Source organism: Trachypithecus francoisi, unplaced genomic scaffold (assembly GCF_009764315.1).
Source record: "Trachypithecus francoisi isolate TF-2019V2 unplaced genomic scaffold, Tfra_2.0 Lachesis_group12, whole genome shotgun sequence".
NCBI classification, from domain to species: Eukaryota; Metazoa; Chordata; class Mammalia; order Primates; family Cercopithecidae; genus Trachypithecus; species Trachypithecus francoisi.
The window spans coordinates 90,595,498-90,610,079 of NW_022681457.1; positions in this window are offsets into that span (position 1 = coordinate 90,595,498).

Here is a 14,582-nt window from a genome sequence, read left to right on the forward strand (position 1 = left end):
AAGGCGGGGGGAGGGAGGGGAGAAAGGAAGGAAGGGAGGGAAGAAAGGAGAAATAAAAGGAAAATAGAAAGTCTACCTGCTTGGGCTGAGTTAGCAAGTCCTTTCCAGGTGCTGTCTGTGGGGAGACCCGCTATATTCTACCTTGTCCAGGCCATGTGTGCCTGTCAACTTTTTGTTCCTTCTGCCTCTCTCCTTTTCTCTCCCTTCTCTGCCAATCTCCTCTACTTAAGTCTTTTCCTTTCCTTTCCTGTCCATCCTCTTCCCCAGTGCTGCTACTTCCCAGGAAACCAGGACTCCTCCTCATTGTGAGTCATCCTCCTCCCGATCCTCAGCCTTGCCATCTGTGAGAGCCTATTCCTGACCTTTGACCTTGCTGCCGCCACCCTCACCCCATCCAGGACCCTCCCCTCCGTGGCCTTTTCTTTAGCCAGGCTTCAACCCCATACCTCTGTCAACAAGGTGGCTTTTTAAGGCCTTTGGCTGCTCCTGTCTGCCCAGGAGCTTGGGGCTGGGTTGTGGAACAACCAACCCAGGGCCCATGGGCACAAATACCTTTTAAAACTAAGTTCCTCCCCGCAAGGACTGTTATAAGCTACTAAAGGCCAAAGGAGCTCCAAGCACAGCGGAGGGGAAGAGGGGAAGAAGGAAGACTTCATTCAGAAGGTGCCAGCAGGCTCTTCAAGAGTGAGCAGGCATTCGGTTGAAGGAGGGCAATTTGCAGGTTGAATATCTTAGAGGGAGCAGCTAGACAAAGGCTTAAAGCAGCAGGCTGTGCTTGGGAGATGTCAAGTTTGCATCCCCCCTTTATCAGCATCATAGTCTTCTTTGTGGAAGCTGTCCCTTAGTTTTTATTTTTATCTTTTTCATAGGCAGAGTCTTGATCTGTCACCCAGGCTGGAATGCAGTGGTGTGATCATGGCTCAATGTAACCTCGACCTCCTGGGCTCAAGTGATCCTCCCGCTTCAGCCTCCTGAGTAGCTGGGGCTATAGGCACATGCCACCACACTTGGCTATTTTTTTTTTTTTCTAAATTTTTTTGTAGAGATGGGGGTCTTGCTATGTTGCCCAGGCTAGTCTTGCACTCCTGACCTCAAGTAATCTTCCCCATTCAGCCTCCCAAAATGCCAGGATTACAAGCGTGAGCTGCAGTCCCTGGCTGGCTGTCCCTTGTTGAACACTCAGGCCCTATGCTTAGTGAGAGCTGCTCATTCCTCCCTTACACCTTACAAAACTCCTAAGAATTCTATCATTTTGCAGTTGAGGAAACTGAGGTTTAAGAAATTAAATTACTTGCTAAGACCACACAACTAGGACGAGGGAGAGCCTGGGTTTAAACCTAGTCTGATTCTAGAGCCCATAGGCTTAACCACTGTACAGGTTTCCCAGTTAAAAATGTAGATTCTGGCCAGGTGCAGTGGCTCACATCTGTAATCCCAGCACTTTGAGAGGCTGAAGTGGGAGGCTTGCTTGAGGCCAGTAGTTCAAGACCAACCTGGGCAGCATAGTAATACCCTGTCTCTACAAAAAATAAAAATATTAGCTGGGTGTGGTCGCAGCACACACCTGTAGTCCCAGCAAGTCGGGAGGCTGAGGCAAGTGGATTGCTTGAGCCCAGGAGGTTAAGGCTGCAGTGAGCCATGATTGCACCACTGCACTCTAGCCTGGGTCGTAGAGCAAGATCCTGTCTCAAAAAAAAAAAAAGTAGATTTCCAGGTCTTCCTCTGATTTTCTGAATCAGAGGATCTGAGAGCAGGGTGCAGGGATCTGCGTCTTTAGTGAGTTCTTCCTGCTCACCTTCTGATGACCCTGGTCTTAACCCCACTCAGGAATGACTAGAAGAAGGGCTCAGGTCTTGGGTGACTTTGAGCAAAGGCTCTGCCTCCACAAGTCAGCCCACACTTGGGCTGCCTTTGCAGCACCTCCTTCCCCTCCCTCTGTCCCTCCTTTATAATTAGCCCTGGCGCTGATGGCGTCAGGACCTGTTCCCAGGGAGTGCGGCAGCCCAGAGGTGGTCACCAGGGTGACCAGATTTGTGTTGATGAGATTAGGCAGCCCCCTGGAAGAGCCTGGGAAGGCACCAGCCCCGAAGGCACACATTAGCATTCCTAAACTGCTTCATACACTTCACAAAAGGCCTGTTGGTGAGGGTTGGCCTGACAGCTTGGAGCTCCTGAATCACTAAGTCTTTCCTCCAGCCCTGGATTTGTTAGGTGAGAAATCAGGACACTCAGGGGAGTCTTATCCTCAACTTCTTCCGTGTACTAATTCCCATTATTCTAGATTTAATACTCTCTGAAGAGCAGACACGCAGCACTGAAATGCCATTTTCTTCGGGCCTGTTGGTGGGGGGCAGCTGGCATTTCAGGATGAGGCATGGCAGGCAGGCTGAGGTGAGGTCAGCCAGCCAGGAGATGAGGAAGCTACAGAGGGTGGGGTTGAGGCGGCCAGGGTCCAGCCTTCGCTTTGTGCCTGGCTGGAACAGGACCTCGGACCCAGGGGAGGGAGCAAGCAGGGTAGAATGGCCCTAGCTCGGTGAACGGGTATTTAGAGAGTCTGTGGTCCCAGTGAGGACCCAAGGGGCTCAGCAGGGAAACTGAAGCAAATGGCCAGTTATGCAAATAGGGCCGTGAAGGTGGGAAGCACAGTAACACTGGGAGGCCCAGAGATGGCATTCATTCATTTATTCAGCCATTCCTGGGGTTTCATTCATTCCTTGGGTTTCAGGAAGTGAAGTAGGGACTAGTAAATAAACGCTCGAGGAGGGCAAAGGTTTCATGACCAGATGAGTGTGGGAAACACTAGACCCTTGGCTTCTGAGGTATGGTTCAAGGCCTTGCCAGGAAGCTTTTTAGAAATGTAGCCTCTTGGATCCCATCCCCCACCTACTGAACCTACATTTTAACAAGATCCCCAGGTCAATTCCTATGCCTGTGAGAGTCTGAGAAGAACTAGGTAGTGCATTCTCTGAACACGAACTTTAGAATAAGGCCGACCCCGGGCAAATCCTGGTCCTAGTTCGTTCTTGGCCTCAGTCGTCACATTAGTAAAATGGGGCAAAAATCCTGACTTCAAAGTCATGCTTGTAAAGGTCCATGCTTGCAGAGTGCCTGGCTCAGAGCATGCAGCTCTCCTTCCCCTTTGTCCTGATGAGTCTATGCCCCACTGAAGGAGGGGGTTTGGCCCTTTTGTTCTCTGCTGTGTCTGCAGCATGTAGCACAGTACCTGCAGCATGGTGGATGCTCAGTAAATATTGTGAATGAATGAATGAATGAGTGCTCATCAAGTGGTTGTCAGATCAAACTGAACATCCTGGAGACTGCTTTTGGGAGCAGCAAAGATGCAATTTTCCTTTTTATTTTCTGTTGCTGCACCAAATTATGGCAGATTTTTCAATGTGAAGGATTGCTGAGAGGCTGAGCAAGGGACTGGTAGAGGTTTTTGATGCACAGCAATGAGATAGTTGCTCTGTGTCTGCCTGCATTTCAGGAAAATTCTGTTATTATTGAAATCTTTAGTTTGAAAGCCGTTGTTAAAACTAAATATTTTGGGAAATGTTAGCCATTAACACCTTAGTAAGAATAAGCTGATTCATCCAGAAAGAGTAGGATCAGGTAAGGTGGTAAGGGGGTAGACTTCTGTGGATCTGGACCCTCCCAGTGTCCCTGGGCCTCAATGAGATTTTGAACCTAAAGTTCGTCTTACCCAATGCTGTGCCTCTCTTTACTCTTGCTCTAGCCCTTGTGGGCCCCTCCCTCTCAATTCAGTCCCTCGAGTGTCCTGCCTCTGGCTCTGGACCACAGGCTCTGTCCTGGGGCCATTCTCATCTCTGTGGCAGCCTCACCCGCTCACTCTCTTAAATAACCTTGTGTCCTACTTCACAGAAAAGTTGACACTAAAGGAAACAGCTGCGTGAGCCTTGCTACTGAATTTGTGCAGGGAAGCGCTGAGGACACCATACCCTGTGTTATGCAGGGACGTCACTGCCATAATTGGCATCCCTGTGCCCCATTTCTCTAACTTCTCCTCCCTCCCCTCTGTTTCTTTCCCATTAGCCCATGCACATACTTTCTTTGTGTGTTAATAATACACTAAAAAACAGCCCCTCCCTGACTGTGCACCCGCTTTTGGCTGTCACCCCGTCTCTCTCCTTTCCTCCCCAGCCATGCTTCCTGAGATGATGTCTGCCAACTCATTTCTCAGTGCCTGTTACCTGGCTTACACTTTCCTCAATCCAGGGGAAGTGCTACAGCCCAGGGCACCACATGACTTCCTGTTTACTAAATCCAAGCATCTCTCCTGGCTCCTAGACCTTCCACAGTCTGGCCACAGCCAAGCTTCTTGACCTTCTGACTGTCCTCCTCCCTCCCCTCCCCATCTTCAGTGTCTGACACTGCCCATCACTCCTTCCCACTTAACATTTGCTTTAATATTGGAACTTCCAGTATTTGGCCTTGACCTTCTCTTTTGATTCTTTCTTTCTTTTTTTTGAGATGGAGTCTCCCTCTGTCGCCTAGGCTGGAGTGCAGTGGCACGATCTTGGCTCACTGCAAGCTCTGCCTCCTGGGTTGACGCCATTCTCCTGCCTCAGCCTCCTGAGTAGCTGGGACTACAGGCACCCGCCACCATGTCCAGCTAATTTTTTTTGTATTTTTAGTAGACATGGGGTTTCACCATGTTAGCCAGGATGGTCTCGATCTTCTGACCTCGTGATCCGCCCGCCTCGGCCTCCCAAAGTGCTGGGATTACAGGCGTGAGCCACCGCACCTGGCCTTATTCTTCATTCCATTCGCTCCTATGGCTTTCATGCCACTGTCCAAATGCTGAGAATCTCCGTACTTAGGTCTCTGATGAAGACCTTGCTCCTGAACTCTGGACCCGCATAACTCCCCATTCTGCACACTGAATTCTTCATTCCTGCTGTCACCTATATGACTCTCTCCCACCCCCAGAAACTTTACCATCCCAAACTTTTGTGGCCCACCTCTATGAATTGCTTCATGCATCTTCACAGTCATGCATCTTCCTAAGCCAGAAACCTGGGACTCATCCTGGGATTCCACCCCTCTCTGCTCCCTTTCGCTAACAACATCTTACAGATTTTACTTCTGAAATAATTCTCAAGCATTTTTCTGCATCTTTGCTGGTGGCTTGAAACTCACCCCTTTTCTCCTGAACAGTTGGAACATAGCACTCTTGCAACTGCAGTGGCAGGGCTATGGCCTCCCACATCTGTCCTGGCTTCTTCCCATAGGTGGTTCATGCTTAAGTCAGACAAAGGGAGTGAGTTTACTCTCTAGAATGGAAGAGGAGGGGCAAGACAAAGGTCAATGAGAAGTTGGTACCTCTTGAAGAACTGGCAAAGAGTTTGAAGCTTTTGGGTTAAGAGTGACTTTGGAAGGTGCTTAAACTGATATGCCACTAACACCTGCTCCCTGCTGGGGCTCTGATGAGTAGGGTAAGGACCTAGAATAATGGTCAAAGGGAAAAGTACTGATTCATTTATTAATAGCCAGGCATGTGCTGGATGCCCCTCAAGACACAGGTCCTGAGCTGGGCTCTGGTGGTACATTCCTGTAATCCTGGTGACTCCAGAGGCTGGAGTGGGAGATTCACTTGAGCCCAGGAGTGATCATGCCATTGCACTCCAGCGTGGGTGACAGAGTGAGACCCTGACTCTAAACAAACACAAATCATTGGTCTTTGGTGTGTCATGTTGGAGAACATGGCTTGACCTGCTGAGGCTGAATGGGGCTTTCCACCTCCTTTCACCATGAATCTAAATCTTGAGAATGGAGCACTCAGGACATCTGCAGAGGCTGGGATTGTGCCTCTTGAGAAGCCTCAGTGTCCACTTTCCCAGCCAGCTCTCAGCACGAGAATGACAGAGGGCTTGTTCTACTCATCAGTTTCAGGTAGAACAGGGGGCGTCTGGTGCCTTGGGAGTCCTCTCTCGCCTGGGCAGAAAGGAGGTCCCCTCTCCTGTGTGTGCTGAGACTGCCATGGGAAGGCGACAGGACTCCTAAATGCCTCCCCCTCTCTCGACACAACCTAACATTGTTATGGCGAGGGATGTTCTCCCATTCTCCGAGTTCCTCCTAAGAGTCTTGTGTTTCAAGGCACTGTTTCTACCAGGCTGCAGTCATTAAGAAGGACATGGATTCATTTCCCCATTTCTATTCCTGTGTTTTCAGGTCTGCTGGCACAGATCAGCTCTCCCCAGATCCCACCTACCCTACAAAAATTACACTGGGAGATGCTGCCAAGGGGCAGGGAGGAGGTTCATTAGCATTCTCAGCTACAGAGCCACCCCTCCAGGCAGCAAGAGGGCAAAGCCATGGCCAAGTGAGGAGGCGCCACTCAAAGAAGCAGGCATGCAGCCCTCCTACCTTTCTGCTGTCCTGGTACAGAACCTCAGCCCCTCCCAACTTCTTATGGCCTCGACTTTCCTTTATCCCCCATATGTGGTCTGAGTCATGAGCTATACACTTTCCTAACTTGGGTAGTTCTGTTCTTTGGCCCTGGGAAAAGACATCTTCTTAGGACCTCATTCTTATTCCCTTTGTCTAAGATTGAGGCTACCCTCATTCATCTCCTAAATGCACCTCATTTCAACTTCCTCTTTCAAAGGAGCAGGCATCCTTGCCAAGGGGCTAAAGTTTCTCATGCAGTCAAGCAGAGGGGTTGGGGAACCACCATCCCTTAACTGGCAAGCCTCTGGGGTCCCCCAAGGGCCATAGCTCCGTCTTACCAATCAGAGTGGACAAAGGGCAGTGTGACCTCACTGACTGGGAGTAGTTCCAGCCCAAAGCAGACTTGGCATTTATTTGGCCTGTACATTTTGATCACGGATAAATGCAGTTTCCGTTAGGCTCTTTGAGATATTGAAAATAGCTCACAAACTCTGATTACTGCCTTTGAAGACCCACAGGGGTCTGGGAACCCCAGGCAGTGAAGACCATTCTTGCCCAGTTTCTCCTCTACACCCTCAACATCCCCTTCCTTTCTTCCCTTCTCAAGTTTGGAACGAACTGGGTAAAAAACACAAGAGGAGTCAAATGGAGAGATCAAAATGTCAGCTTCATTACCTTACCGATAAAGCTGATTGGAGGACGTGGCTTTGGATATGTGGCAAAATTGTCTTGTTAATACATCACTCTTGAATTGAAGAAGTTACCCACTCATTCACCAGCAAAGGAAACAACCTCAGGCTTCCCTCACAGGGGCAAGGCCTGCTGGATAAGTTAAGGAGGTGCAAAGGTGGGTTAGGGCTGAGCTAAGTATGCCAAGTTATTTCCGCACAAATGTGCTTTGGACAAGTCACTCTTCCTCCAGGATAGGGAGAGAGTTAGGGGTCAGAGAGAGACTGGAAAAATGTTTGTCACTGGTACTTGGTCCTCTGGAGCATGGACTGGGAAGTCTTTCCCCTCTGTGGAGACAAGAGTAGGATGAACATGTTCTCTCCTAACACTGCCCAGTGAATCTGGACCTGCGCTGGTTGGTACCGCCTGCAGCTGGGGATGACTGGGGCAGGCGGGACCTGTCCCACCCAGTCAAGAGGAATGGTAGGAGCCCCACCCACCTTGGACTCAGCTGTAGATACCAGAGAGCCTTGGAGGTGTCTCAAAGCTGTTATCCAGAATGAGAGGAAATGTTGACTAAGGCATTGATCCTCTGGCCCGCTTATCTCTGTGGCGTATTTAAATAAGAAAATAAATTGTTCATTTTTCTTTACCCTTCATTGTCCCCTGGAAGAGTAAATGGAGAATATATTTCAACTAGGTGACTTGTTAGGAAATGGGACCACGGTTTAAAATGCATCAGCTCTGGAGTCAGACCTGATTCTCCTTGGTTAACTCCTTGCTAGATACTGATGCCAGATTAGGGCTGGGCATCACACATTTGCTTTGCATACGAAGGGCCAAAATTGACTGGAATAACAGGTCCAAGGCAAGACAGGCAGGCTGGAGATGACAGAGACAGTTACTAGCGTAAGGCAGTAGCAACGCCAAGACTCTCCTCCTCCTTCCTTCCTTCTTTTTTTCTTCCATCCGTGTATCTGTTTAACCAAGTTGTATTGAGCTACCACCTTGTGCCAGATACTGTGCTGGGTTCTGGGATATAGAGTTTGATGTCATGCATGGGATCTATCCTTTGGCCCCCATCCCCCTAACCTTTCAGTCTTTCTAATATATACCTGTGGAGTGGACAGATAATTACACAGATAATTTAAATGCAATGTGGTGAACATCACAATAGAGTTTAAATGGGGCAAGGAGAGGGGTTATGGGAGCACAGGGAAAGGTCAGGAGTCCAGCCAGCAGCTATCAGGGATGACTTCCTGAAGGAGGCAATGTTAAACGAGACCTGGAGGTCCAGGGGACAGTTAGTGTAGAAAAGACCGAAAAGAGTCACAGCGTTTTCACCTGGTAAAGCTATTATTGTTAATGCCCTGGGAGGCTGCTGCTCTGGGTGGACAGGCACTGGGACCCATGAGGTGCCAGTCTGATTCTGACTCTGATTATGTTGAACACGTTGCTGTACCCAGGCACTATGCTAGATTTTTATATGATTATCATATTCCGTGGGCTCCAGACCCCACTGAAGGTAGGTAGTATAATGATTCTCATTTTATAGACATAGTCTGAGATTTGGTGGAATAAGATGGCTTGCCCAAAGATCACACAGCAGGGCAAGGATGGGGCTGGGACTGTTGTTACCACATAGCAGCATCCACATGGAATTTCTTAATCGTGTTTTTACAGCTGTTTCCACACAGCACACAATGTGGCAGCCCTAGATAGAGTCCAGCAGTGGCACAAATCACAAACCATTTCAATAGTAATAGCACTGATAATATCATCTTCATGTATGGAGTGCCTACTGTGAGCCTCTGTGCCAAGCATTTTATATACACCATCTAAAATAAGCCTTAAAACAGGCCCGTAAGATAGACAGCATTATTATCCCCATCTTGCAGATGGGCAGACCAAGGCTCAGTCATGTTAAGTCATGTCACACAAAGTCACACATGGTTGGTAAATGTTGGAGTTACATCCAGGGCTGCATGATTCCAAAGCCCACACTGCTGAGCAGAACACTATTTCATTCCTGATACAATTTCACACAAGAAGATGGAGTGAGGGGGCCATTCTCCTCTTCCATCACCCCCTGCCACTTTCCAGACCTTCGTTTTCTTATCTCTGTAAAGGAGACAGCCTTGTGTCTGCCTCAAACAAAGATGGTGACGGGATCACCAGAGCTTTGCAAAGGCCACTTCCGCTGGGCTTGTAAGATGCTTGCAGCTGAATTTCAGGACTTGTGTCTCCTGGGGCACCAGGTGGCTTCTGAAAGGACACTGAGGGGGCAGAGAAGAGCCGATCTTGGGCCTCGGCTCCAAGGACAAGTTGTTTGATTTGATCCTGCAGACCCTTCATCTCTGGATGAGTGTATCCCCATTTGCATGTAGTTATTAAATGTGTAAAGATAACCTATTTGGAGACTGAGGGGGCTGCCAGGACAGGATGATCCATCTCTTCCCCAAAGGCCATGGCAGCAAAAGAATGGCTCAGAGAAGCTGCTTAGGGACACTTCATGACTCATACACTCAGCAAACATATATGGGGTGGGCCCTGTACAGTGTCACAAAGAGGGAAGACAGCATCCCTGCCTTAAGGAGCTCACATTTCTATGAGGGAGGCACATCACAGCAGTCACCGTGCAACGTGGTGCCCAGAAACCTGGTGGTCACCCTTGACACCTCTTTCTCCCTTTCCTTCTCTCCCCACATCAAGCCATGAGCAAATCCTGTTGGCTCCACCTTCAAAATAAATCCAGGATCCCAGCCCCTGGTGCCACCCCATCACACCCCGGGGTCCAAGCCATCTTCTTTTGCCTGGACCCTTCCTTGGTTTCCCTCCTTGCATTCTCATCGCTTTCCACTTTCCTCCAACCTGGCAGCTGGAGAGCTTTGAACATGGTTAGGTAGATCATTCATTCCCCTGCCATCATTCAGAAATAAGTCAAGTGCTTTCCTTGTGCTCACCCCTCATTTTTTTCCTGATCTCATCCCCCTAAGACTTGCTCCTGCTTACTCTGCTCCGGCCAGTGGCTTCTCTGCTGTTTCTTAGACACACTGGGCGGTGGGGCATGCATGCAAATAGATTTGGGGCTTGCCATCCCCTGGGTAGCCACAAGGCCCAGCCATCACTTCAGTAAATTCTTGTTCCAACATCACCTCCTTGGAGAGGTCTCCTCCACCCCCTCATCCACAGTAATCCCTTCCTTCGCTTACCCTGCTCTGGCTTCCTTCATAGTCCTTAGAACCACCCAACATAGGATATATGCATTTTAAAACATTTACTGACTTCTCAAGCAAATCCCTTGAGATCAAGGAGCTTGTCTATCTTGTTCTCTGTGGTATACCCAACTCCTAGAACAGTGTCTTACACATAATAGGGGCTCGATGAATATTTATGGGATGTTTAATGAATGAATGCAGAGGGAGAACCAAGACATGAAAATCCAGTAGATGGAGTTAACTCCAGTGTATGGGGGTGGGTGGGGGGTACAGGTGGGTTCACTGTTGGGTGATGTGACATTTGAGATGGGACTTAAAAGGTGGAGCAGGCAATTTTCAGGGGAAGAAAGGAGTGGGATGTATCCCAGGAAGAACCTCCAAACCTCAAAGGGCCCTATATTCACAGGAGGAAATGAGAAGTTCTGTGTGTTCGAGTGCTCCTTGTGTGTGTGTGGTGGCTGGGGCTGCAGGAAGTGAGGCTGGAGAGGGGACAGGTTGTAGAGGAGGGGAAGGGTGTGGCTGTTCAGTGGGAAGTGATTATAAGCCTGGTCTCTGGAACCAGCCCAGCTGGGTTCAAATCCCAGCCCTACGTCAAAAACGTATAAGTCACCCTTGGAGGTGGCTATGAAATCTTTGCTTAGGACCTCAGAGAAAAGTGTTGTTCTCTGTTCTATATTCTGAGAGGCATGGATTGGAGATTGGGAGAGACCAAGGCTTAAATCCTGGCCCTGCTTGGTACTAGCCTGTGTAAGGAGCATAGTAATCTCTTTAGGCCTCAGTTCCCCATCTCTAAAACAGGAACAGTAGTGCCTCATTCACAAAGCCTTTGTAACAATGCAATGAGATGATATACATGATGCATTTACTTAGGCCTGGCCTGGTACTCCCTCATGGTTGCCAAGGTGATGGGGCCTGCTGAACACAGTGTGATCCGAGGCATTGGGAGAACACTTGCCTTTAAGCTCTCGGTCGGGCCGCAGGTGTTCTCTAGACATTTGCCAGGCCTTGCTTGCAAGTGGCGGTGCCTTTGCTCAGAGAGCCTGCATTTCAGCCTGCTGTCCCCTTCAGGTTCACAGAGGGCCATGCTTTCTTCTGCCGCTGTTTTTTTTTTTTTTTTTTTTTCCCACGTGCCAATTCCTCTGTCTGGAGTATTCTCTTCCCCTTTCACTGCATTAACCATGGCTCAAGTTTCACTTCCTCAGAGAAGGCCCCCTGCACCCCAGTCTAAATCATTCTCATAGAATTGTGTGTCTTGCCTTTAGATAACTTATCTCAGTTGATCATGATACATTGATCAAAGCCATTAATTATTATCAAGCTTGCTCTCTAGACTGGAAGGTTTAGGAGGTCAGGGACTTTGCCTGGCTTTGCTTATGTATCCTACCTCTGGACCACGGATGGTCCCTGGCAAATAGTAAGTCCTTAGTTATTTAGGCACCATGGAAATGACATGCACAACTCTAGGAACATCGCCTTTGCCTGTTCCTTCCCACACAAGACTGGGAGGACTGGGGAGCCACTTTACCCGTGAACCTCACAGCTTTAGGAGGGTTGCCAGTTTGTCTTTTTAATTTATAACAACAACAACAATGAATAAGATGTACTCAGTGCTCCAGCCGCTGTGCTAAGTACTCTGTAGACATTATTCCTTCACTTAATGGAAACATCATTATTACTGAGAGAAAAGAAAGATGCTGAGAAGTTTGTATAATGTGGTACAATTTTAAGGAAACAAACAATGGCAAACCCCTACTGTATATATAAATGTGTATATGTGGGCCTGTCAGTTTATGTTTGTGACTCTGTCTGCTTTCTGTAGCTTACAACAGAATTACCACAAAAATCTGAAGCCTATAACAAAATTGCCACAAACTATCTGTTGCTTATAATAGAATAACCACAAAATTCTAAAGAACAAAATTACCTGAAGATGGATAATTTATAAAGAAAAGGAATTTTTTTTTTTTTTTTTTTTTTTTTGAGACAGAGTTTTGCTCTTGTTGCCCAGGCTGGAGTGCAATGGCGCGATCTCGGCTCAACGCAACCTCCGCCTCCCAGGTTTAAGCAGTTCTCCTGCCTCAGCCTCCTGAGTAGCTGGAATTACAGGCATGCACCACCATGCCCGGTAATTTTGTATTTTTAGTAGAGACAGGGTTTCTCCATGTTTAGGTTGGTCTCGAACTCCTGACCTCCTGTAAAAGGAATTTAACTCTTACAGTTCTGAAGGCTGAGAAGTCCCAGGTCGAGGGGCTGCATCTGGTGTGGGTCTTCTTGCTGATGAGACTCTCTGCAGAGTCCCACAGTGGCACAGGGCATCACATGGTGAAGGGAGCTGAGTGTGCCAGTCCAGGAGTTCTCTCTTCTTCTTCTTACAAGCCACTACTTCCACTCCCATGATAACCTATTAATCCATTAACCCATTATGGATTAATCACTCCTGAGGGCAGAGGCCCTCACCTTTTAAAGGCCCTGCCTCTCAATACTGCCACTTTGGGGATTCAGTTTCAGTACAAGGTTTGGATGGGACAAACATTCAAATGGTAGTAGTATGCATGTGGTTTTATAAGAAAGCATAAAGATTTGGGAAGACGAAAACTAGATTTTAATATGGGTTGCCTAGGAGTGAGTGTTGGTTAAGGGTGGGGTGATGGAGAGGAAGCCAAGTGTGAAAAGGAAAAGTAAAACTAAAATTTCACTGAAATCTCAATATGATACATGAGAAGATCGTATTTGTGCATTCATGCAAGGTTATATATGAATGTGTATGTAAAAATATATAAAAATTGTTTCAAAAAAGTAGTATATGCTGGCAAGGGTGCAGGGCGATGGGTACTTTCCTAAGTTGCCTGTAGGGGTGTAAATTGTTACAAACTTACTGGAAAGGAACTTGGTACTATATTGTCAACAGCCTTTAAAATATTATATATTTGGACTCGATATTTCATTTCAAAGAATTTACCCTAAAGAAATAATCAGACATGTAGTCAACCATTTATGTATAAGATGCATAGCATTACTTATAATAGAGGGAAAAAATGAAAATGAAATAAGCAGCCAACCATAAGAGAAAAGCTAAGCTGTTACAGCAAAATCTTAATTGAAGTCTCCTGATAGTCCTGTAGATATGGTTACTCTTACCACCTCCATTTTACAGAAGGAGAAAACAGAGGTTCAGGGAGGTGAAGGAGGTTGGCTGCAGTAATACAGCAAGTGGTGGAGCAGGATTTGAACTTCTACATATTTGCAAACACATGAGAATCCTTACCTTAGTGACAAGTTTGTCACATCTGTCATTCAAATCCCTCTCCTGGAGGAAATTGTATGGCTCCAAAGTACAATGTACATGCTCCAAACCCTTAAAACCTTGATCTGGGACCTGCTTAACCATAGTATGTGGAGGCGCCCCAGAAGGATCATCAAAAGAACTTCACTTTGTTTTAAATAAATTGTAAAGCTTGTTTAGCCAGCACCTGACATAGACTTACCACTTAGTAAATACTACAACTTATGATTCACATGATTGTATTTTCTTGGTTAGAGAATCAGTTCAGAAAATGGAATGTTTTCTTGCTTATCATTCTGATTTCCCCTACTTGGTTTAGCTTGGAAATGGTCCTCTTGATAGCAGCTTGTTGGAGTGGCAAGGCCGAAGCTTTAGAGTCAGACCGGGGTTTGAATTCTGATACGTCTATTACATGTTAGGCTGTCTCGTAGAAGGCGTCTATTACATGTTAGGCTGTCTCGTAGAAGGCGTCTATTACATGTTAGGCTGTCTCGTAGAAGGCGTCTATTACATGTTAGGCTGTCTCGTAGAAGGCGTCTATTACATGTTAGGCTGTCTCGTAGAAGGTGTCTATTACATGTTAGGTTGCTTGCCTCCCCAATTGGAAAGCACATTCTTCAGTTTAATCACTGGATTGTGAGTTGTTTTAGCCAGGTTGGGCCAGGCTGGGACAGGGTGTACACTGGGCCAGGGGCACTGGCATCATGGCTAGGGCTTCACCCCAGGCTAGAGTTCAAAGGGAGGAGGGTGAAGGAGGGAAGGGAGCATATAGTTAGCTGGACCCAGAACGGACACTGGAGGTTACAGGGTAGTTTTGAGCCTGATGTGTTTACTCTTGTTGGTAGCTAGAAGTCCCAGCTGGTCAGAGACCAGCAGGAGAATCTGGGCATGAGAGGAAGAGGAGGGATGTAAATGTGGATAAAGACTTGCTGTTAAGAGTGCTCAAAGATGTTCTGGTGAAAGCTTAGTGGGCCTTGTCGAAAAAGTAATAACGTTTCAGT